The following is a 26,907-nucleotide window of genomic DNA, read 5'->3' as shown; positions in this document are numbered from 1 at the left end:
ACTAGTGACTGTAATCTTCACTGCCTGAAGAGAAGAATGTGCATTGTTTGACTTTAACATAGTTTCATCCCTGTGCAGCCTTGGCTGAATGAATGAATATCCTCATTCATTTGTCTGATTTTAATACTAGTGCATGGGCTGATGCGTCCTTTAATGCAGCCTGCAGAGCAGCATTATTATCCACTGATTAGCCTACCTTTAATATTTGTGATGGGCGCAATGTCCTCTCTAGACAATCTGAAGAGCAGAATACATATTATTGTTCTGTCTAAAATATTATTCATGACAGCGTTTTTCTGTGTGCCCTGCAGGGCTGCATTTATACCCAATGATTAGCACACCTTTTCTTTTACTATCTGGGCACACTACTGTCCCTTCGCATCCTGAAAACATGATTTGCTATGCATTGTTTTGTTATTTATTGATAATACCCTTCCTGTGCAGCCATCATATAATTAATATCGATTGATGCATCTGACTTTATTTATAGTAAATGGGCATACCGCTCCAGTGCAACATGAAGCCTCATTGGTCACTCGAATATTCACGGCCCTCTACCACGAAGGGGCACCACGCCGGCCAGTGCAGCCCGAAGAGCGAATAAATATTCATGGTTTAGCCAACTTTATTCATGAAGGAGTGGGGCGTCCTGCACATCAGCGTTAATATGCATTGATTACAATAGCTTTCATTGGCTGGACACACTGATTTTCATACGAGAACATGTAATAATCATTGATTAGCCTTCAATATTAATGATGACGCACCCTGTCCTAGTCATTCATCCAGGGTATCCTGCAGTACAACATTAATATTAATTGAATAGCTTGACTTTTAGTACTGATGACGAGGCCCAGTGTCATCTGCAGCCGATGGGCAGCTTCGATATTCATCCTTGCATGAGTTTAAATGGATTATTAATGGAGGGGCCCTCCATTGCTTGCAGAGCGCATTAATAATCATTCATCCATTAGTTTAACTTTTATATTGATGAAGAAGCAGTGTGTACTACAGCACAGCATGCAAGGCAGCATTATAATCATTCATTCATTAGCTTACATGTAAAATTAATAGAGGGGCGCACTGTTCACCCTTGCAGCTTGCAGAGCAGCATTAATATAGGCCTTTCATTAAGTTAAAGCCATTTGCTTTGCTCTACAATACCATTAGCAAAGCAAATGCCTTTAACTTAATCAAAGGCGCAACCTATTACATTTTCAATGCTTGGGTAACAGACTGATCGCAGCCCTTTAGTAAAAATATATCAGGCCCAAACATGTACCTGATGCAGATCACAAAATGCTTTAAATAGGTCAGTGAGTCACTTCTCTGACTTCATTTGTCAGAGAAATCATTTTGTCACTTGCAGTTCGTAAGTTAAAATCCTAACATACAACAGTTAGCTTTTGAATACTGCAAGGTAAAAATGGTACCGTTATGTTTCACCCCCATAGTCTTTGTTTGATTTACCCAATGTCTCAAAAATAAATTGTGTTATTTTTATTTACAGCACCTGGTAAAAAAGCCTGACAACCTGAACCTGTTTAGTTGGTTCTTTTGTTGTTTGCAGTTTAAATCAAAACAATCTGTGAGGTTCTCAGCATTGTATCTTGAATTCTGTTATGAAGCTCTGTGGTTATACTGAATAAGCAGCTACCTATGTTATATGACAGCTCTTTAATAATGTAATACCTGCACTTTCACAATTGCTTTATTAACCTTCCGGCTTTCTCAAATTTGCTTGAAAATGCACCATTTTGCCACGATTTTTTCAAAATTTTCTCGGGGGGAAACCCCCCCGAACCCTCCTTAGGGGGTTCGGGCGCGCTCGCTGCGCTCGCGCGCTACGGTGCAGTATGATTATCAGTTTCCGCCTCACCACTTTCAAATGTCACCAGCCGCCACTGCTTTGTTCATCGGTGTGTCTGCAGCCGTCAACTTCTTTAAGCATCGCACATGTTCGACAGAGGGGGAACATCAGCTTGCCATCGACTCTGCATGGTAACACCGGGAAGTAAAGCTGCTTAGGAGGATAGATTTCACATTTGATAAGCCCAAAGTATTCGGATAGGGGCTTAAAATCTCTATAGATGATGGTGGGATGACCCAATGGGTACAACTTCATCTTGTTCACAAAAGGGTACAGACTGGTGAAATCATAGTAGTGTATTTTCTCACCCTCACCAGCGGCCTTGTACAGTTGTATGGCATTTGTACGCCCCCCAAATAAGGCATCGCGGGGCTCCAGAGGTGTGGGTAAATCACGAGTCTTAAGAAAAGAGCAGAGCTCTGTGTCGGTTTTTAACATGTCTAACCACTCGTGCTCCCAAAGAACTCTCGTAGCAAAGCCCTGGTTTTCAACATACTGGGCCTTTGTCAGAGTACGTCTGTATAAGTGTTCAAATGTGGCACCCAACATTTTGTTATACTCGTGGGGTTTGTAACACTTGGGGCAGCCGTGGTAAAAACAACCGTTGAATTCAAAGGCCGTCGGCAAACCCTTAATTACAGAGAACCCATCCAGGTAATAGGTACCCAGGCGGTATTCACCACCCTGTAAGGCATGTTGAATTTGTATGTCTTCCTTGTCAGAGATGTGCATTAGCCATTGGATAGAGGGGGTTGAATAACGTTTCTGTTTACCGTTATAGAGGTCTGGCGGTACTAAGGCTATAGTTTCTGGCCTCAAAAACATGTGTTTGTAGATGGACATACACTTGGATGCCAGAGTGACGTTTTGAAATGGGTCTATGTATTCGACCGCATGCCACGTTTCAGGGGTTTTGGATGTCAAGGTCTTGACTTTCTTAGTCAGTGTCTCAGGCTTCAAGACCGTTACTTCTTTAGTCATAGACACACCAGCATCTCTGAAGATGTTACAAGCTTGCCGCAGGATCATTACATCAGCCTGACAATAAGCTGTCAACTCTGTTTGAAAGTGAAACTCCTTTTCACGGTTTTCAGAGTACCATTGTAGAAAGCTCACTTTCTCGTCAGGCATCATGTATTCCACCCCGTAGCTGTCGGTAGGCGGCATGGGTCCCACATAATTCTGGTTAGCCCAGGTGTTAAAAAAGTGTGGAAAATAACCTTTACACCCTGGGAACCCAAGGGCCTTTGGCAGCTTGCTCAATTTCATGGGTTGGAAATTCAGGGTGTCTATGAAGCGTATTTTTAAAGGGCATACCGTCATCACCATCAGTTTAGACCCCTGGGTTATGAGTTCCACCTGTATCTTTTCACGAATCATGTCTCGTAGAATAAAGAAGGAGTCATAGGCTTTCGAGTTGTGGGCGAGCATGGTATATCCTTGGAATTTGGCTTGAATGAAAGTGCTCAGGAAATCACCAACGCACGTTCGTCCCTCAAACTCCCAGCTGTCGTCGGAAGTTAGATGGTGGGCGTAAATATAGTTAGGCTGGTGTACCCCCGTCTCTTGGGTGCACTCTATATCAAACACTATATAGTCCTCGGTCTTGGTCTGAGGTAGACCTTTAACCATATAACACTGGTGGCTGGTGCCGGACTCGTAAGACACATGACAACGGGGACATATCATACCTTTGCACTTGTGATCCGTTGCCACATACCGCCCACACTCGCTGCAGTCCTTTTTAGGGACGCATGTGAAAGATTTCTCGTGTATGCTCAAGCAGTTTTGCGAGCGACAAAACATCCTACATGTGCCGCACCTCACCTTCAGGGTAGCGTCTTCTATACAGCCGTCCCTCTGACACATCTTACAATGCATTTCACACTGGTGGTATGTTTTATTGCTGTATTTATGGTCACAGTGGGCGCACACATTCCTGACCCTTAGAAAACCTTTAAGGTTCAAGATGCCGTAAAAATGATTTTCGGCGTGGAGGACATATACGGTCTTGTTTCTCACAGGTCCCCCAGTTGTAAAGTACTTCCAGGAACCGTTGTGATGAAGAACTTTCACCGTCACGGCGAAATAGTTCTCAAAAAGACCTATATCGCCAAAGCCGACCATTCGGTCAGGAGGTATTTCAAGAACCTTGTGGGCTTCAGCAGCTCTAGACATGATGACAGCGTCAGGGGTCTTGCGAGCCATCAGCAGCCCCACGATGCTGGCCGCCAGACATGTGTTGGCAGAGGGGCTGTTAAAGTTGAGCAGCCACCTCTGTTTCTTACCAATTTTTTGACTGTAGAGTATACTTTTTAAAGGTCTGGAAACACCCCCCTCACATCCCCGTACAATGAGGGCTATGACTCTAAAAGTGCCATAGGCGACTAGTTCTGCCTTACTCTGTAAAAGCCTTGAGAGGTTTTCTAAAAATTGCACAGCGTCAAAAACATCTCGGGTCTTCCGCCTGGTGAACAACGGAGTGTCAAAACCCTGCCCCTGGAAGCGGAGTTGGAAAAAGTCATTAGGCCCCATATTGTGTAACAACCTTTCTATGAGCGCCAGCACAGCCTGATGTATAGCCAGAACACCATGATCGGATGATGTTATTTGATGGAGGTTAATAAATCTAAACTCCTCATAGTGTTCTACGGCCCTAAACCTCTCTACATTGCGAGTGTAACTTCTAACACTCTCTAAAAACAAGGGCTCTGGGCCCTCATCAGTAGGAGTGTGAGTTGCAGAGGTGTTCTCTGTTGTGTCATTTTGGGGGGTAATGGGGGGACCTGTCTCAGGGGTCCTTGTAAACCTGCGGGTAGCGCATATTCTAGCCTTCTTCAGCTTATTTATTATACGCCGGCGTTGCTTTGTACTATTAAGCCATTTTTTTTTCTTTTACGCGCCCAGGCTTTTCTAGACACCATACCCCAGCCTATCTGAACAGGTAGGTCGGTGTCGTTGTACGACTTGTTCATGGAGGCATCCGCTACAGTTCCACCCCTAGGTCCTTCTGAATGTTGCGGTGTTTGGAGTTTTAAAGCCATCCCCCCTACCCCCTTCAAATGCCCGACCCTGGGTATGTTAGACCCTGCACCTATGTATTGTCGGTGTTGAAGTGTTCGTTTATATGTTTCAGGCGCGGGTCTTGAAACTATGGTACAGTGTTTGAAGGGGTCTACGGAAACACTGGGGTCTGGGGAAACAGATGTGTCTTGTTTGAAGGGGTCTAGGGAAACAGGGCTGTCTTGTTTGAAGGGTTGTGAGGCAGCAGATGGGCGCTGCTTGAGCAGTCTTAAGAAGCGTACAGACTTTGTCACTAACCTCTGGACCTTACGGGTATATTTTGGGGGCCTCTTATGAGCACCAGTGGCTGTGGGGGTCTTTAGGGGCCGGTGGTGCCATAGTCACGCCAGTATAGCATGTATGTCTGCCACAGCCGCCTGACACGCCTGGATGATCACTTTTTTACACGCCCCAACCCTTTCCACGATCTTCTGATGGGCAAAACTTGTGTACAGGGTCTTGGTATTCCACACCCCCCATTTTAGGTTTGCGGCGAGCGCCTGACGTTTTAGTTTTCGAACCGCCATCTGCATCTCTTTTACATGAGCCGCAAATACCATGCGAATCTGTTCACATTAATAATAATAGACATGCTCTAAAATGGCCGCATCTGCTATCAGATGGCACAACCCTTGCAGCTGTTTATTCTCTCTTTGATTCAACCTTTGGCCCCATAGCTGGCTCTCCACTCCTATCTGAGAACTATGCACATTTTGTTGAACTGCATAAAACCTTCTTTGACAAGCTCAAGATCCACATGTCTAAAATGCCAAAGAAGAACCAGCAAAATATAAGGATGGGTTGCCATGGGAAGCTTTGGTTTAATCGCTCGTGTAGGATGGCCAAAAGGAGTCTTTTAACTGCAATCAAAGAGGGCTCTAAATTGGATGTCAAACTTGCAAGGGAAGAATACAAGCACGTCCTAAAAGATTCCAAAAAAGCCTGGGAAGAGGTTCTTTGGGCAGATATGTTGGCTGCTGCCAAAACAAACGACAATGTTGGCTTTTGGAGGTTGGTTGCTAACGGGGGGCATGCAGGAAGAGCAGTTAAGGACACTTTTCTGGATGAACTAACATGGGTAAGCCACTTCACATCCCTCTACAAACAATATGACAGTGCTGCTGTTGAGGACACTTGGTTACCCCCACCTCCTGAATGCCTTGATTTCACCTTGGAAGAAACAACGAAGGCAATTAACGATCTTAAAAGCAGTAAAGCCCCCGGTCCGGATAAAATACCTGGCGACCTTTACAAACATGCAATCGAAGTTTGGGCTCCTTATATCAATTGTTTATTTAATGTGTTGTCTATTGATTGTTCGTTTCCTGAAAGCTGGCGTGCAGCAGAAGTTGTACTAATTTTTAAAAAGGGTAGTAAATCTGATCCCTCTAATTATAGACCCATTAGCTTAATGGACACCCTGCAGAAACTCTATGCCAAACATTTATTGTTTAGAATGAATGACTGGCTGGAGGAGTCAAAAATTATTACTAAATTTCAGGCAGGCTTTAGGTCTAAGACCAGTACACTAGACCAGGTCTTCAGATTCTGTTGTATCTACTGGAAGTACGTACATATTAGGAAGGGTCATTTGTATGTAGCGTTTGTTGACCTTAGAGCTGCATTTGATCTTGTTCCTAGAAAATTGCTCTGGAGTTCCTTAAACAAAGCCGGGATGCCCGGGTGCCTGTTAAGTCAGATAATTGAGCTACATGCTAGAAACCATGCTAACATTAGATGGGGACCAAACGGCGAACTGTCTCGCGATATTCCAATCGAGCGCGGCGTTCGTCAGGGTTGTGTCCTGGCCCCCACTCTATTTTCTATATTTGTTAATGATGTTCCTGAACATTTAAATGCCTGTAACAACGACTCACCTCAGCTGAATGGAGAGAGAGTACCTGCGTTGCTCTTCGCGGATGACACTATCCTCATCGCCCAGACTAAGAGGGGCCTCCAGATACTCTTAAACTCATTTAGTGGTTACTGTGAAAAAAAAGGCCTGGAAATAAATACTAACAAAACTAAATGTATGGCATTAAACCCTAGCAGACCAGATAGAGGGATTTTGACTCTAAATGGACAAACTCTTGGGGTCGTTGATAACTTTTCTTACTTGGGGGTGGTAATTGACTCGAAGCTAACATGGAAGGCCCAACTTGAGAAGAGTAGGGTGGTATATGCTCAAAATGTCAAACCTATAATGAGTAAATTGAATGCTAGCATAAGTAAGAGTGCAACACCTGCTCTTGAACTCTTCAAATTTAAAATCCAATCTGCCACTCTATACGGGGCTGAAATATGGGGTCCCTGGGCCAGAGAGTGTTTCCAAGGATTGGATAATAAATTTATGAGATCTATTGTAAGGGTTCCTACTAGCACCTCCCTAACCCCCCTCCAATTTGACCTAAATTTTAAACGAACTGATCATTTTACAATTTTAAGACCCTTGATGTTCTGGATTAGAGTTTGGTCCACCCCAGAATTGTTGGATTATAGGAACTGTCTTCAAGAGGTATTAAACCTCGACACTTTTAATTCCATCCTATGGTATGGGCACATACAAAAATGGTTTAGATTGTTGGGGTTGCATTCTTTATGGGAACACCCTGAGAATCTGCCACCATCTTCAAAAACCATGGTGAAGAGAGCTTTCTGGTCCTATATGTATAACAAGGTTGTACACGAGAGTAGAACTGGCACTTTAACTAAAGAATTCTTATTGTTTAAAGTTGAACCTTGTTTTGAAACATTTCTGGACGAAATTGAGCCTCCTGTGGCCAAGACCCTTTACCTGAAATTCAGATACGGGACTCTTATGCTAACCTCTAACCTTGAACGATGGTCAAAGAAAAATGCTGAATGTATAACTGACAATAACAGAATATGTCCTATGTGCTCTGCCTCCTGTTTGGAGAATGAAACTCACATGCTCTTTGTATGCAATGCTTACATAAAAGCACGGAAAAAATGGATAAAACCTATGTGTGCTCTCCTAGGAACTAGAAGTTGTCATATTGCATATAGGATTGTTAAAACGAATACTGACCAGTTCATTGTGTTCAGTATTAGCAGATTTTTAACTTCAGTTTTCTATATTCGAAAAAAATTGGGTCAAATGTTTTGAGAAATTGTATCAGATTCTCCAAAGAGGTATACCCTGTAGTACAATTCTGTTGCTAAACTGAATCATGTTAAATGAACTATTCTTGATTGGTGACCCTTTTTAAGGAAAAAGCATATGCACGTTCTCTATGAATTGTTAAATTGGAATTCAAATCCTTTTTATGTATGTATATTCATGTGTCTTTTATGGCTATTTTGCCGAAATAAAGATTTTAACAAATACCTCAGATGTGTTTACAGACACCTCTTGCGCCTGCTTAGAGGGCCCCACCTTGCGAGGCCTTATAAAGGGCTGCAACGCCTCAGGACCCTCTATACTGCTAACAGCCTTAGCACCATTCTGTAAAGCCTGTTCCGCTAGTGTTCTGGAGATAGGGACCCCCTGCGAACGCCCTGGGGCGGACAGGAACGGAACATTGCAAACTTTGTATGGCAAACTCGGCTGTACCCCCTGGGCCCCCGTGGTATTGTCATCCACACTTATTGCTGAGGGCTGTGTGGGGCTTATGACGGCCGCGGGGCTGGACACTGGACTGTACACGGGGCTGGCAGCGGGGCTGGACACTGGACTGTACACGGGGTTGGCAGCGGGGCTGGACACGGGACTGTACACGGGGTTGGCAGCGGGGCTGGACACGGGACTTTACACGTTGTTGGCAGCGGGGCTGGTGGGGTCGTATGCCCCCGGTGGGGTACTAGGGGCCAAAGGGTATGACGCTTGTGAGGAGCTGTCGTTGTAATCATGGGTCCTAGCTTCTGGGGTTCTACCTAGGTTGTCTACCATACTCCTCATCACCTCAAGAGCGTTAGTATTCCCGATAGAAGGACCTTCTAGGTGTTGCGTATTATTATCACCCATTGAGACCCTAGGCTGGGCCTGCACACTTACAATTGGCTTTGGGGGCTGTTCAGGGGCGTGCACCTCTACATGCACAGTTATTTTATTTGGCACTGTCTGTGGTTCCAGGCTGCTGGGTGGATCCGGCGTTGAATTAGGGTTACTGAGGGCCTCTGCTAACTGTAGCTTAGGGACCCCCGGTTTCAGCTTCAGATGTTTTCTTGAGAGGCGTGATGTTTTAAGGGGCTGTGGCGGCGCCAGCTCTTCTACACCCCCAGGTACAACTACCGCCTCCTTGGGGCTCCTGGGTGTATAGGCCTCATTCAAGGGTTTAACAGCCTTTTTTACAGATAGGTCTAAGGGGTTATCATGGGGTTCAGGGGTCCTAGGTTTCTTCTTCTCGAGGCTTAAGAGTTTTGCCTGGACCTCTGGGAGTACCGGCGCCGTCTGCTTTAGGTTTAAGGGTTCTGCTTGGGGCTCTGTGAATACCTTGGAGGACTTCACACGTTTTAAAGGGTTGGGAAGGTTCTCTGAGTCCCTATGTTTCTTCTTAAGGGCGGCAGTGTTTGAGACACCTTTCCTTTTTGATACGATGAGAGAGCTCAGACCCACTGTAGCTGTTTTACACAGACCCTGCCCTGGGTTATCTGTGTTTGTCAAGACTCCGGCAGTGCTGACTCCACCCCTGTGTAGAATAGATTGTTGTAGAGGATTGTTCATCATGTTTGGTGTGTAGTGCGCAGAGAGTTTTTTGTGGCGTACACGCCTACTCACGCCTTTTGTAGCGCTTCTGCTGTTCTGGACGGTTGCTGTTATGTCCCTTAAGGGCTGCGCCGACCTCTCTTCAGCAGCATGTTTCTGAGCCGCTTCTAAAATATAAACAGAAAAAATATATATGTTAGAGAAAGCATAAAAGAACACATACAATCAGCACAATCCTAAGTTCTACACAGCCACCTTTTTATATAGGCCTTGCTACAAGTCGTTGTACTCTTCTGCTTGAGAGTCTGTAACACCGCTAGTACTTTTCACACCCTTTGTAACAAACACACCTGATAGAGGTCTTTTTACAACTCCTTTCTTTGACGGTGGTCCCACTTTAGAAGTTAAAGCTTTCCTCTTCAAAGGGCTTTCTTTTGAATCTCGCGCCGCCTCTTGTACCTTAACGCCGTCCGGGCATAACGTGGAGGTGCCTGTAAAGAAAAAATAATACCCAGCCTTAGTCATCTTTCTGAGGAGTCCCCCTATACACCCTCAGGGTCAGGACTCGGGCCTACCCTCCAACTCCCCAGTGTCTTAGACAGTTTAACAGGGGTCTTTTTATTTACATGTGGGAACTGAAGTGTTTTGCACACTGTTCAGAGCTCCTTGAGCCTCGAGGTACACCATAAGATCTTCAAAAACTTGTTGTAGGTCGGGATCATAAGCTGTAAAAGTATACATACATGAGACTCACATTAGAAAAAAAAAAAGGAACTTCTGAGAGATTGGTGTACAACACTACATAGAACTACACAACTCAATATATATATATATATATATATATATACCTGGCTGAGGGGTTGTCAAGTCTACGGCGTTGCCAGTTATTACATGGGTGTCCAGCGCCGGGGGTACAATGGTAACGGCTGCTTTTGCAGAGTCTTGCATCTGTATTAAACAACATTAAAAAAAAAGCAGCAGTTTTAAAAGCGCCTTTCTTAAACACACGTATCACAACTTCAAGCAATTCAGGTATACATTTTACAAGGGTGGCTGCAACAACACACATTTTTAAAAAAGTGTTGCATGTGCTGCGCTAAAACATATGTTTAAAAAAGGTGTGACTGTGCAGCGCAAAAGCATGTATTGTAATAGTTATGCACCTTGGGGATAGCGTTATCAGACATTTAAAATAAATAGAAACGCCCTGCTCCATATCCTGTAATTCTGGCTAAATGCCTTAATGTACAACCAACATCCTACCTTGCAACCACTGCGCATATGTGCTTGGCACTATTTTGTAACATGTACATGCCACTTTTCTCTTGTAACACCCTGCTTGCGCCCTCTTACATTTGGCAGGCTTTTGATACTTGCGCCAGCGCCACAATTGCCTACATAGCGCTTATTCTTATGCTAGAGTGTCTCCCATTTATTGCAGTATTATGCCTCTACCTGTAACCTGCACACACTTCACTTTTCTCTTGTAATACACTGTTTTGCTACCTCTTATATTTTGTTTTGCGCACTACTGTCACTTTTTGCAGCCTGTAATGTATCGTTTGCGCTTGTAATTTGTGCACTTTTGCCTCATGTAATGCACCACTTGCTAACTCATGTATTTTGTTTATTCACAAATGTCACTTTTACCACATGTAACTTAACATTTTCTTTTTGTATTTTGCACACTGGTAATTTTCTCGTGTTCCTTTTGTGAAGCCTCTGACACTTTAGGGTAAAGTTTGCGCTATATAAAAAATTTAAAAATCACACACCGGGACTGTAGGGCAAGGCCCGCACCTTCAGTGATGATCTGCTGACATCACTGAAGGGGGGCGGCCCTTACATAACAGTCCCTGGGAAGCCTCCCCGCCGCCATGCCTCCGCAGCTCCTGGGGATCCACGTGCGATCCATGGAAATGGCCTAGGACCCGCCGCATACACCACAGCAGCCCCCGAGCAGCGCCCAGATGCAAGCGGGCTCGGGGATATATATATTTTTTAAAAGTGCCAAAAACTTACAACATGGGGCACAGCGCCCCAGGGACCCGCTGAGCCCTCCACCCCAGAGCCCCCGAGCAGCGCCAGACACAAGCGGGCTCGGGGGCATTTTATCAACAAAAAAAAAAAAGAACTCTGCACACGGGGCACGGAGCCCCACAGGCCAGCAGACACCCTAACCCCGTCAGCGCCATGGCAAAGCGGGCTCGGGGCATTTTTTTTATTTTAAAAAAGGCGGCAAACTCGACACTCGGTGGCGAGGAGCCCCACAGGCCAGCAGAGCCCCTACACCACAACACCCCCAAGCAGCACCCCGATGCAAGCGGGCTCGGGGACATTTTTTTTAAAAAAAGCTCCAAAACTTGCCACGCGGGGCACAGCGCCCCTGGAACCCTCGGAGCCCTCCACCCCCCGAGCCCCCGAGCAGCGCCAGACACAAGCGGGCTCGGGGGCATTTTATCAGGAAAAAAAAAGAACTCTGCGCACGGAGCCCTAGGACATGCCGACAACGCCAGCACCCTCACCCCCCCACCCCCGAGCAACGCCATGGCAAAGCGGGCTCGGGGGCATTTTTTAAAAAAGATGGACAGAAGCAGCATTCAGGGCACGGAGCCCCCCAGGACACACAGCCCACGCCCCAGCACCCCCCGAGCAGCGCCATGGAGAAGCGGGCTCGGGGGCATTTGATTATATATAAAAAAGCGGCAAAATCGACACTCTGGGGGCCCGGAGCCCCAGGACAACAGGACCCTCACACCCCTGAGCAGCGCCATGGAGAAGCAGGCTTGGGGGTATTTGATTATAAAAGAAGCAGCACAAGGGCCCCATGAGCCCACCCCGTGGACACCGGAGCCCCCACAACAGGCCAACTCCAATTACAAGAGGGCTCTTTGGGCAATTTTTAAAATGAAACACTCAAGGACCCTGAGCCCCCATTGACCCTGGAACGCTCCAACTCTAACCTACCCCTACAGGCTCTCTTTTAAGGATGCAGCCCCATACTTCTGACACGCAAAACACCGGTTTGGTAAGTACAATAATGCTTTATTTATTTTGAAATTGTATGCAATGTATATTATTTAAAGACCCTCTGGTAAGCTTGCAATACCAACACCTCAAAGCCTTTAACATTTATTAGCATTAAATGTACAGCATCCTGGTAAAATGTGTCTATGCTCTGTAAAATACACGTTTCCCCCTCTGCATGTACCCTCCTAAGGCCTACAACATTATGCCCCTTAAATACAAACCCTGCAAACTCTGCGCCAGCCCAACAACACCAACTCTATTAACATTAAATACATACACACATAGCTTTAAACTCAAACCTTCAACAACGCCTTTATTCTTTTTAAATACATTTACATTACATTTCACGTCTTGTAAAAAACTTCATTGGCACCATTATTCACATTAAACATGTTGCAACGCCTTAAACATTAACAGTTTACAAAGTACTATTTAGCATTTTCAAAACTACAGTTTTGTATACTTTAAATACCACATACACATACATCCTTGCGCCATGCTTTATTTACCTTCCTTAAATTGTCACAGGCGGCTTCAATTTGGGAGAAGTTGCTCAGGTCCATTCTTGCCTTAAGATCCAAGGGTTTGCGCTATGACTCCAAGACAATCCACTCGCTCCCAAGGGTGTTGAAGGGCTTGTTGGTGCAGAAATCCTCAAAGTGCAGCAAAAAAACAATCCAGGCCAGGCAATCCCAAAGGTTTCTTGACTTGGTTGTTGGTGAAGGAGTCCACAATGTGCAGCAAAAAGCAATCCACGCCAGTCGCACCCAGAGTTTTTTGAATGGGTGTTTGGCAGTGTTCCTTAAGGGGGCCTTTTTATACCTGTCCATGCATGCTAATTAGAAGCCCCCACACCCTTTATGACTTGAGGGGTTTAGAACAATGTCATGGGGGTCTTTGGACGGGAACTTTTTTTCTATCCTTGTACATTATGCTGTATACATCTGTTACTTACACTCTTGGTCTATCTGTGCTGAGCCGGTGCTGAGGTGGCCAGCGCAAACATATCTAAATCTTCTAGACATTTTTATAATGGGCCTCATATGTTAAAGCTGTTTGGTCCTGCTCCTGGGAAGTAGGGACCCCCGGGAACAGGCTCTTGTCCCAGCACTAAACCCATCACATGTCATCTTTCCAGCCAGAGTCATCAAGTTAGGGCCTAAACTGACATCTTTCCAGCCAGAGGCATCAAGTTTGGGCCTAAACTATCATCTTTCCTGCTAGAGCTGTCAAGTTTGGGACCAGTGGCTTTGGGGGTGTGTGAATTACATCCTAACAGTTGGCACCCTGTTTCAGGTTCTCATGGGAAGATTTGCCTCTACACCACATCTGTCTTTTTCAACATCTCAAAGCTCAGGGGTTGCTGTGGTTTATTATTTTATAACAGGCCCAAGCCTTCCTGGGAAAAGTGAACCTGGTTTGTGCTTTTTAAAACATCCTATGTGTTTCCCAACAACTACATTTAAAGCTCCCCTGTTACAATCAGTTACTTCTACAGAAAGACCCTGGTTTGTGCTTTTTAAAACATCCTATGTGTTTCCCAACAACTACATTTAAAGCTCCCCTGTTACAATCAGTTACTTCTACAGAAAGACCCTTTTTTCAAACATAAAAAAACACCTTCCACACACTGGGGCTGGGGACTCAGGCCTGCTCAGCAGCTGTCTGCAACCCCCCAGTTTTAAACATGCACAGACATTTCCAGCCTACATGCACACACTTTCCTATACACTTTTAAAACATATATACACCCCAGTTTTAAACATGCACAGACATTTCCAGCTACATGCACGCACTTTCCTATGCACTTTTTAAACATATACACACAGCCAGTTTTAAACATGCACAGACATTTCCAGCCTACATGCACGCACTTTTTTCCTATGCACTTTTAAACATATACACAATTGCCTCATGTTTTGCATCCATATCCGTTACTTCTTGAGAATATCCCTACAGGTCACCCCCTTTTAAAACCAGGCCTGTTTAAGGCCAACAGCCTTTGCCCAGGCCCTGTCAAAATTTAAGGCCAGGGTTTCCAGCCAGAGCTGTCAAATTTCCGGACAGAAGTTTAAGACTAGGCCTGTCATATTTAAGACTAGAACCATCACATTTAAGGCCAGGATTTCCTGGCCGGAGCTGTCAAATTTACGGCCAGGTTTGAAGTGAAGGTATCATACCCTACTACTCAGGTAAAGGCACCCTGCGTGACTTGTGCTTGTAAATATCGCCCGTGTTCATGCAGCACTTTGAATGCTAGGGCTGTGACATGGGTGTTCTTGTGGGTGTTATCAGGCAACACCAATGTCCACTGATGCATTTCCTGATTTACGAGAAATCGTAAATCTGGCAATGCGTCAGAATGCAGCGAGGTGCAACGAGGAGAAATTTTTTCATTTCTCCAATTTTTTTTCTCTTTCAATGAGTGCTGCATTCTACAGCACACATTGGAAGAATAAATCACCTCAACTGAACAATTTCCCCATGACGCAGGCATCGTTGCTCACGGGTGCCTATCCCAGCGCATGGCAGCAGTTTGTGCGCCAGCGCAGGGCGAAGCACAGACATGCAATGTATTGTTATAAATATGTTGCATCCCTGTGCTTCAAAACTAACGCAGCGCAGCAAAATGACTTGCAGCACCACGCTGCACAAGTTTCTTGTAAATCTGCCCTTCATCTGTTACATATTTTTGTCTGAGGTCCCTATCGATGACTCAGAATCAAGAGGTACCTCTGCAAAACAGACTTCCATAGCCAGGTATGATCTATGTTGATTAATTTTTAGACCAAAACTAGATCAGTTACGATCGGATCGAGTGCACAAGCTCACTTTAAGCTTGTATTTGGTATTGTGCATTTTCACTGGCATGGCATTAGCTTGCACAAATACATCACCACAAAGACTATACTAATGTCTATCAATGTTAAGTGGGAATACTGTTGCACATTTGGGGAGAGGAGTTGGCCTAACGGCTAGGGTGGTCAACCTCGAATCTGGAGAACGGGGTTTGAGTCTCGGCAGTGACGCTGAACATCCTGTGATTCTGGGCAAATCACTTAGGGGCACAAGCATTAACCTAAATTCTGATCGAAAAACAGGCCAATTCGCAGAATTGGTCCCTTTGTGACCGATATTTAGGCAATTAAGATGCATCAACCCAAAACCCATTCGCAATATAGGTAATCGCAAATATTGCGATGAGCTAAATTGCAAATGCTTTTAGGGAATCACAAATTACGATTCCCTATTTGGGATGCATCAAAGCCTTTCTTAAATGGGACTTCGCATTTAGGAAATGCTAATTACCATCAACTGCAAGTTGATGGTAGTTTGCAAAAACTCTGAAAAATACACAAGAGTGCATTTTTCAAAGTGCCATGTGGCGCACGCATATGCCTTTAGAGCATGCGCCACATGAGCATACATGCCAAATTTAGGGATGCGTCAAGGTGGCCTTTAAGGAGCACTAGCACCATTCAAACGGCATTCACAATTTGCGAGATCTTATTTGGTACTCTAGACCCATAGGAATGAATGGGAAGACATTCCTTAATTACAAATCGCTGTTTACGATTCGCAATTAAGGAATGTGTAGGAATCGCAAATATTTTTGCAAAACCTACATGCAAAGGCAATTGCGATTCTTAATGGCGATTCCTTAATAATCGCGATTAAGGAATCGCAATTGCCTAGCTTGATGCATGTGCCCATTAATATCCCCGTACCTAACAAAAAAATAAATGATGAATGTGTTCTCATGTAATGGAACTGGTGTTATGTACAGTGCTCTGACACCTGATTATGGTCAAGTTTGCGCTATATACAACTCTGTAAAAACACATATATATATATACATGATCACGTCATGTTAAAATTAGTATTGACCCTCGGAGAGAACACCATTCCAAGATGGCGCCCACAGTGGTGTAAGGGTTGTAGTCCTATGTCCATGACAATGCCTATGGTTTGTGTGTATGTTTATAACATGGACTGTTAGATGTGGACGAATGACACACTGACGAAGGCTCACGCCGAAACGCGTCTGTGCTTTTCTTTTTCCCTCTGATTAAACCCTGGTTTTGACTTTGATCCGCGAGTGCTGCCTCTTTCTTTTGGACTTTGGGAGAGTCGAGCGTAATGTGAGGCGGTTTCCCCACGAGCCGCTAGCAGCACCCGTTCCTGAGTGCACAGCTTTTCTGTGGGAAGTGAGCGTGTTCCGAAGAGCAGTAATGCTGTGCACCGCTGTAGCTGCTGGAAAACGACAAACGTAAGGAGAACGTCGAAAACCGGGGAGGACGCCGTGGCTGGGCAGCGCTGGACTGGTCTGGGGCTCCTGAGATCGACGATCCTACCGGTGAGCTATTTGCTTTCTTTCCGTGTATCACGCATATGTCTAGCGTGTAGCAGCATTGAACAGTAGAACGCCAGCGGTATCAAAGTCAGCCAGGCGCGAGGGAAACAACAAGCACCGGGGGTTGCTTAGCAACAGTCTGAGCAATACCCTTTGTGATCATCTACAGTCACAAAACACGGAAGAATGTTTTCTGATTCGGAGCGCATGAATGCGCAAAGGACATGTTCAAGCGCAAGGGGGCTCCAGCAAAGGCGGTGGATAAAACAGCAGTCCCTGCTGAATCTACACAGGAGCGCAAATTAAAGGACATTTTCGTCAAGTTGGAGAAACTACATGAGCGCGAAGTGCGCAAGTGGTGGGAGGCGACGAGCCTCACAAACTACATTGAGGAGAAAAGAGTACCAAGGGGGCTGAGAGTACACACAGTACCTTCATACGAGCATCCTGACCCCCAGCTCCTAACAGACTGGTTCGACCACACGGCTTCCTATTGCGAGGGCACACTGAAAATTCTAGTCAAGTATGCCTGGAGCGATAGGGGTAAGGTATTGGAGGAAATTGATGCTTTAAATGAAGAGCTTGACACAGAAACGGATACGGGGGCCAAGGCAATAATATCCCAGCACAGAGACCAGATGAAAGGCAGGCTGGCAAAGTACGAGCAAAAAATCAGGATGCGCAAACGGGAAAAATATGAGCGTGATGCTAACGATTATGCAACTGGGCGCGTTCTAACGTACGCAAAAAAGTTTGATGCCCCGCGAAAAGCCCTTCAAAAGAGAACGCTGACAGCAGCAACAGCCTCTAGACCGGAAACTGAACCAGCTACATCAGAATCGGACCTGACGGAGAATGAGTCAGGAGACGACCAACGAAGGCAGAATGATCAAGATTCAGAAGGCGGACGTCAAAACACACAAGATGCCCTACCTGAGATAACTCCTTTTCAGGAGGAATACGAGGTCATCAAGAGCACATGGCTAAGGGGCGGAAAGAACAAACCGCCAGACGTGGAAACAAACACGGATGCAAGTGCCAGTGCGACAGTATCATCAACCAGAGGAGGAGGACGAGGAGGGCAGGTGGCGGGAAAAACAGGCAGAGGAAACGCAAGAACATCCCATTGGACGAGCCGCCAAACAGCCAAGAAATAGGAACTATGAAATCAATAACTGGTACCGACCAAATTAATCAAACCAACCTAACTGTAGTGAATCTGACCAACAAACGATTGACGGAGGCGGAATTGGAAGTTCTGAGTCTGGGTCTCACGTTTTGTCCCTCCAATGACCTCGAGTATACACAGACTAGGATCGATTTATTTCGTTTCACTAGAAAGCTGAAGTTACATAAATACTTCAAAATGCGCCCACACCTGAGAAGCACCAAGAGAGGCCCAAAAGTCAATGAAATGGACATATTAAGCGCCAAAGATCTACCAGCTATCGAGGCACTGGAGGACATACGATTGGAGCAGGATTTGCAACAAGAACAAACGAACCTGACTATTGCCCAACGGGCAGTTCTTCAAGGGGTCGAACAGGAAAGAGAGGAGAGCACTTTCAAGCCTGCTTCGACCTTCATGCCACAAACACCCTGGGACGCAATAGACGTCTTCACTGAGGCAATGAAAAGAGACCTGACCGCTTACAGAAAATCCAAACCGTCAATTCCCACCAACAACATCACTGAGGATCAACGCCAAGCCTTGAAGGGGCTGATGAATGAGGAATCTATTGTCATCAAGCCCTCTGACAAAGGGGGCAACGTGGTTCTTATGAGTCGAGAACTGTACCGAGCTGAAGCTTTAAGGCAACTTGCAGATAACACCTATTATAGGGAATGCACGAATGCGGTATATCAAACCAGCATAATGAGATACGATGCCTTAGTACAGAAATGGTACAACCAGAATATGCTCGGGAAGGATGAAAATCTCTTTCTCAGGAACCACACCCCCATGCTACCAACTTTTTATCATCTCCCAAAACTTCACAAAGACATGGAAAAACCTCCGGGACGACCAATAATTTCATCTATTGGGAGCTTGACCGAGAACATGTCACGCTTCGTGGACAACATTCTGTTTCCCTTAGTAATCAAACTGGAATCGTATATAAGGGACACGAAAGACTTCCTGACCAAGATCCAGGAAATGACATGGAACACTGGATACCTGCTAATGGTGTTAGATATAACCAGCCTCTACACAGTATAGATCATGGGCAGGGTCTGGAAGCCATAAAACATGCTCTAGGCCAGCGTCCAATGAAATATGCATGCCACAACCAAATGATTTTGGAGTTCATTGAGTTCTGCCTTACAAACAACATTTTCCTCTTTGAGGATCAGATGTATATTCAAACATCTGGGACGGCGATGGGTACCTGCTTTGCCCCCAGCTACGCGAACCTCTTCGTGGGCTGGTGGGAGGAGCAGGTACCCAGGAGCTGTACGGCAGGGACGGAGACAGGGCAGGTAATAAGTTGGTATCGTTATATCGACGACCTGTTCATTGTGTGGGATGGAGGGATGGACTCAGCAGAGGAATTTATCAAGATCCTTAATAACAACGATCTCAATCTGCACTTCTCAGGCTCGGTTAGTCCGGTGAGAGCGGAGTACCTAGACCTGAGAGTGTACATTGAAGACAATCAGATGCACACCACCCTGCATAGAAAGGATACTGCTGGTAATTCCACACTCTTTGCCAGCAGTAGTCATCCCACCCCACTCAAGAACAGCATTCCCTACGGAGAACTCCTAAGGATCCGTAGGAACTGCTCCAAGGATTCCGATTTCGAGGTGGCTGCCTCGGAGTGCATAGAAAGATTTTCCATGAGGGGGTATGGTACTACCTTACTTTCTAAGACCCTCAAAAAAGTAAGGAAGATGCAGAGATCGCAACTGTTGGCCACGGAAACTCCTATAGTTGGTAGGAACAGAAACTCTAATAAAAGTGAAGGTAAATTCAGACTCATCACTCCTTATTCTAAGGGAGCGGGGGATCTGAAAGCAATGCTAGCCAAGAATTGGAACATTTTGAAAACTGATAGTGTTCTTGCAGATGACCTACCTGCCTACCCCTTAATCACATTCAGCAGGGCTAGGTCGCTCAGTGACATGCTTGTCTCAAGCCATCTTAGTAAACCATCACCTAAAGAAAACTCCTTGAAGCGGATGGCAGGCTTCTTTCCTTGCGGCCATTGCAAGGCTTGCAGTGGCAGCAAACGGGTGCTATCATTTGAAATACCAGATACCGGGATGAAAGTGCCCATAAAGCACTTCATTACATGTAGTTCCCAGTTTGTGGTCTATTGCTTGATCTGCCCGTGTGGCTTACGCTACATCGGCAGTACGATCAAGGAGCTCAAACTGAGGATCCTGGAGCACCAACGGGCGATCGAGAAAGTTGACACCTCATATCCGGTCGCCCGGCATTTTGCAGAGGAGCATAGCAAAGACCGTAAATTACTCCGATTCTTTGGTTTGGATATGGTCCCACCAAATGTAAGAGGAGGTGATAGGCTGAGGCGACTCCGCAGACTAGAGTCCAGATATATTGTAGATCTCTCCACGAAACAACCTGGTGGGCTCAATAGCGGGGAGGAATTAGCATATCACTTGGGCAAGTAACGATATGGGATGAGTAGAGTGTCCATTCCCATAGGAAGCTATATACACTGTGATGAAAATCCAACTAGAACAGGTATGCGCCATGGGACAACCTTCATATATATGGACTCTGTAAGATCAGTAACATCTTTCCCAATCTGTTCGGGTGGCAGTCTTCAAATCATAAGATCTTTGAACCTAACCTATGAGTTTCTGTACAACCTGGATATTTGTATATATGCTTTCTGAACTATTATGTAGAATTTGCAACACATATACACCCTTGCCCCCTGATGGAATCGAGTATGGACTACCATGGATGTGTTAATATACCCAGAGAAACTCCATCCCAACTGACATATACATACACCATATATGTAAAACGTGTGATTTCGTTTGTATATGTACTTGTAAATAACTGGATGAAGGGTATAATTTTGAAAGTATAAGTTTGTCTGTGACTTTGGGATATCCATCTTGACAAACAATCATAATTTTCAATTTCATTTTCACTTCGATACACACGTAGAAATGGCTTAGTCCAACTTCATTCCTGTAAATAGTGTAAATACACCTTTCCTTTGCAAGCTTTAGGAATATAAAAGAGGTTTTTCCTGTTATATATCCTGTAAACAGCATTATCTATGAACCGTGACGAATTATGACAGAATATTTGGTTCATTGACTGTTATAGGACAGGTATTGATTTCATCATTTTTGATTCCTTTTTGATTCCTCTTGTTTTTTGCTTTTTGCTTTTTGCTTTTTGCTTTCATGTGCCTGAGAATTTATATGACTTCTTGTATGTTTTCATTGCACTAATGTGACCATATTAGCATTGTAGATACATGTCATAGGACACTTGCCGATCCACGGCTTTATTTTTAACCATGATCACGTCATGTTAAAATTAGTATTGACCCTTGGAGAGAACACCATTCCAAGATGGCGCCCACAGTGGTGTAAGGGTTGTAGTCCTATGTCCATGACAATGCCTATGGTTTGTGTGTATGTTTATAACATGGACTGTTAGATGTGGACGAATGACACACTGACGAAGGCTCACGCCGAAACGCGTCTGTGCTTTTCTTTTTCCCTCTGATTAAACCCTGGTTTTGACTTTGATCCGCGAGTGCTGCCTCTTTCTTTTGGACTTTGGGAGAGTTGAGCGTAATATATATATATATATATATATATATATATATATATATATATATATATATATATATATATATATATATATATATATATATATATATATATATATATATATATATATATACATATACATATATATATATATATACATATACATATATATATATATATATATATATATATATATATATATATATATATATATATATATATATATATATATATATATATATATATATATATATATATATATTTGCACAAATATGTCATTGGTTTGCACAAATACATCAGCACAATATCTATACTAATGTCTATCGATTCTAAGTGGGACAACTGAATTCCAGCTGAGCGTCACAGTTTCCTGCTACTGCATACTTGGACAAATATAAATCATATTTTTTGTGAAGCTGAAGACTGGCCACAATTTCACATTGATACTGAGTATTTTTCATAAGCAATGCATAAATATTGCACTATTTTAACACACAAACCTGCTTCTAAAATACTTTGTAATTCGGTATGATGGGCATATTATATACTGATGCTATAAGCAGTCCTATTTATGTTTTGTATTGACATTGTTATGGTTTTAATTAACAGAAACAATAAATAAATAAAGTGAATACAATACAGTCATCTGAAATACCCTGCATTGTAGAACAGCCTAAATAGCCGTTCTGCTGCAGTTATTTAAGCTTATATATTTAAGCTTCATTAGGAAATATATTTTCTTTTTGTAACTTCCCTATCTGTCAGTCTGCACAGCTATTGGACCAGTGCTCATGATTGACTGTAATGAGAATCGTCCAGAAAATAACTTTGTCTGTATTTTTCCATACTTAAAAATAAATACAGACTGGAAAATCGATTGTTTTCTACCTATACTTATGAGTAAATATCAGTAAAAATTGAAAACTGGGAACCTTAATTCTACCGTACTGCATTGGAGGAGACTCCAGAATACGGGTTGTCTGGAAGATCCAGATGAGAGGAGAAGATGGGCCTGGAAATACTGGAGGTAAAATGGACGTTCTACTGCGCCAAGATGACTGCAATGACCCTGAGCATCAGACTACGGGTGATATGATATTGCATGAAGCATAAAACACTCAACTATCGTTTGACCTCTGTGGGGCTCAGACTGGGCCAGATGTGTTTGGATTTTCTGCATCTATCTGGGTCTTGTAGCAATATCCAGTTATATTGTGGGGAGGTTCTTAATACATTTTTTGTGATGATTTTCTATGATGTACCCCAATAGTTGCAGTACTGGGATGGGTGAGGGAAATCCAAATGATATACAGCCTTGGCATTGCAAGTGAAGAGACAGGTGGTGCGTTGTTGGTTTCAGAGGGAGGTAGCCCAAATATAAGCAATGAATAGAATTCTTGAAATATTGAACAACTGGATCTAAAATGCTGATTTCCAAATACTGCCAGCCAACATTCCGGCCTAGAGATAGTTGGAGCCCCTTAAATGCCTTTTTATGAACTGTTTCACCATGAAGTGCCATCCATGGGTATCGGGGAGTTGACACATTAGCTTACCACTCAGGGACCGACACACCGCATATTATAGGCACAGCAGTCTTATACATTGTGTGTTGAAAATTATATTTGGTCAGAGAAAAACAGAAGGAATGATTAAAGTGGTACTCTATGATACCCCAATTGTTATACTGTTATGGCATGCGTTTCATATATTATGAAAAATTGTACGACTGTTGATTTGTATTGTGGTTGTTAATTTAAATAAAAATTGAATTAAAAAAGATTGTTCTATTCTAAGTTCTTGGTAGATTTGATCTATTTTTAGTTTTTCTAGGAACTGGTAAAGGGTAGGATGACTTCATACTGTGGCTTGGAAGGCATTGTGTCATCCTTCGACTGCATTGCTTGTTTTGGCTTGTTGCCCCCTGGCGCTTTCATAGACATTCCACCCTGGCATTTGAAACTTGGCCTGGCGTCTGTGTTCAGAACTCTGCAGTCTGCCAACACAAGTGTCTTCAAAATAGTCAAATAGGGGACTTAATTTTTGCTTATGTGGTTGGAAGTAGGGGGATTCTATGGGGAGATGTTGTAGTGGTCAGCTCCTTCTGTGACTGGTACATATGCTAGGGCTATCCATTTTTATTTTATAAACAAATTGGCTACTTGTTACAAAGTCCACCTTTTTAATAGTTTTGCAGTTTTATTTAGTGAAAACCAGACACGTAGGTAATAGAGCACTTTACATGAGTGAAATGCAAACTAAGGGGTCCCCGAGACTAAATGATAATGTAGCGGGACAGGGAAAAACTAAGTGAAAAGGGGAAGAATAACCCAGCTATATGCTCTCAGAGAGAGTTGTGAAAGGAATGCAACATTTGTAGAAATATTTAAAAAATGATTTAAACATCTATATATATTTTAAAAGTCACACCCCCAGTCCAAAAATAGAGGACAAAATCACTCCACACAATCAAAACTGCATACATGCCACTCGTACCTTTCATGCCATACTTAAAAAGCAAAACATTAAAATATATGTAACATTAATATTGTACAGCATCATGTTCAATCATGTGAGCACCTCCTGGAGATGCTCAAATCAATGCAATATCTATATAAAATATCAGACAGAATGAATATAAATGTATAAACCAGATTAATGGATTTGCATATCTAATAGGATGTGTTCCTGTACACAAAATGTATCTAAAGGAACAAATGATGGACGGAATGCTTTTCACTGCATTTGTGCTTACATTTTATATTTTAATTTTTAATCTGAAATTGCCCGAATTCTTTAAATGTGCACCTAACTTTTAATTCACGCAGACAAATACTTTCTCTTCACTCACAGTTATAATTGTAGCTGCACTGGGTCCCCGTTCCACTACCGATTGTTCGGCTTGTGCGAGGGACCGTATTGTGCCACAGGAAGTGAAGACTACTTCTGGGTCTAACCTCCAATCAGCTGCTCTCCAGCTGACCCCTCTTGCTTCGTAAAACCGGATGCCCATCGCCTCCCACAGTGCTCGCACGGGACGAGAGACAGAAGCTGACTGCAATTGACGAGGAGCGCCTGGTAAAGGGCTCTGTTGTGTCCTAGCAGACACAGGCAAGGGTTACATTTGTAAGCCTACACTAAACACCCACCCACCACTGATGTCACGACATCACGTGACACAGTTAATAAAGAGGGCCGAGCGCTCGAGGCTCATTCACCAACTATACATCCGGTGTACGTGTCGCAGTTATTGCCACCATGTGGGCCTAGGGCCCCACGACATTACACTGGTGACGAGGAGTGGTGGCTGTGTCCACGCGTGCCACAGCCATTTTCGTCGTGGGGGAACGGGGGAGAATGCTGCCCGTGTGAAGGGCACCCCCTGGTGAGGCGGCGCCGGCCGCCCAGAGGCCCGTGGGGCGTGTGCTGTGCGGCCGAAAATAAACTTTAAATAAAGCAGCGCCAGCGGAGCCCACCCGCGGCCTGCCTGAATCGTCCCCTGTCCCCCGCCCTGCGCAGCGTGTGAATAGTGAAGCTGCCGCGGGCGAGGAGAGGGAAAGTGAAAGTAACAAGCGGAGCCCACCCGCGATCACAGCGACGCCCTGCCGGGCATGATGAAGCTAAGCCAGAGGAGCCTACTCATGGCCTGCAGTGTTCCCCGACCCCGCCGCCCGTGTGATGAGGAGCTGCTGTGGCGACGGGGGTGTCAGGAACAACACAGACAAAGATTTCCCCTCCCGCACAGCAACCCGAGTAAAGCCAGCCCCCCCGCACAGTGAGTGAGGTCCGAGACTGCTGCGAGGGGGGGGGGGCCGTGAGAAGTGGTGGTGTGCGGCCCGCGGCCGCGAAAACTGAACAGGCAAGATCACTGCGGCAAAAGACCAACCCGGAAGGCAGTGCTGACATCCTCCCCCGCCGCGCACCGTGAGGAAAGTGGAGCTGCGAAGGGGAGGGAGAAGAAACTGCACACCTTGACTGCCAGCATGAGTGAAATACCCCTTTGTGCAGCCCCACCTCCTAAGTGGCAGCAGAGAGAGGAGACCTACCGGACATCCACAAAGCCTTCACCATAAACACTGTTGTGCCCAAAAGCAAAGAAAGAGATGGGACTTACCTGGTCTGCAGTGACTCCAGCCCCCTCCTCTCATGCACACCCCAGGGAAGGCAGCAGATTCTACAAGCCCGGGACTTCAAGAAGGAAAGTCACCAAGAAGAGGCAAGCAGCTGCTGAAAGAAAACCAACAGCCTACACTGCCATCAAGTGGACACTGGATGATACTGCACCACAAGACAGCACAATGGACAGCCTACAGGGAGAACAAGCCTGCAGCGATGCGGACGAAGACCGAGACCCATCAGCACTGCAGAAGTGACGCCTGTGGTCACAGGTGTTCATCGCAAAAGCAGGAGAGACAACAACCTCACGCTGGACGTCGAGGGAGAGTCAAGACGTCTACCGCAAGCAGCAAGATCCAAAGGCAACTGAAAGAAGAGCGCAAGTGTACCCCGGACGCGGACAGTACAGGACAGCACCTGAAAGTAAGGAAGCCACACCCAAAGCACCAGAAGACGTGTGAGGCAAGTACCCAAGTGTGAAGAAGAAAAGTGCGATACGTACGTGGAAGAGCGACGACGCCAAAGAATCAAATGAACCGCAAGGAACAAAGCTACACTGAAGATGTATCACAACGGTACCAGGTGAAGCCAGAACTTGCCACTGCAATGCACACTGACGTGCAACGGAAGAGTAATGCAAAGTTACCCCGCAGCCAAAAGGATGCAAAGCAACCAAGCACCGTCAACGCCCCAAGAAGCTAAAGAGCCTCATCGGAAGTGAGCACGAGAAGTGCATCCACTGGAGAAGGTTCATGGAGCGGTGAAGTAACCCTCCGGAAAAAGCAGAGCCCACGAAGAGCGCAGGTGAAACTGCGCCAACGAAAAAGCACTGCAGCAGAAGCACATGGCGATTCCAATGATCGCGGATCGCAAGAAGACTCACGAAGAGCAAGCTGTCCACCCCATCTGGTAGCAAAGAAGAGCGCCCAAGAAGAAAAGGATGATCCGACAAGCCAGAGGGGCACCCAAACAAAAAGCCGACCTGCCAAGATGTTGCCGGAATGCTGACCTGAGCGAAGAAATGTTGCTAAGTCAGGATGA

The sequence above is a fragment of the Lissotriton vulgaris genome, chromosome 7, assembly GCF_964263255.1.
Source record: "Lissotriton vulgaris chromosome 7, aLisVul1.2, whole genome shotgun sequence".
NCBI lineage: Eukaryota > Metazoa > Chordata > Amphibia > Caudata > Salamandridae > Lissotriton > Lissotriton vulgaris.
Note: the sequence above shows the minus strand (reverse complement) of the source record.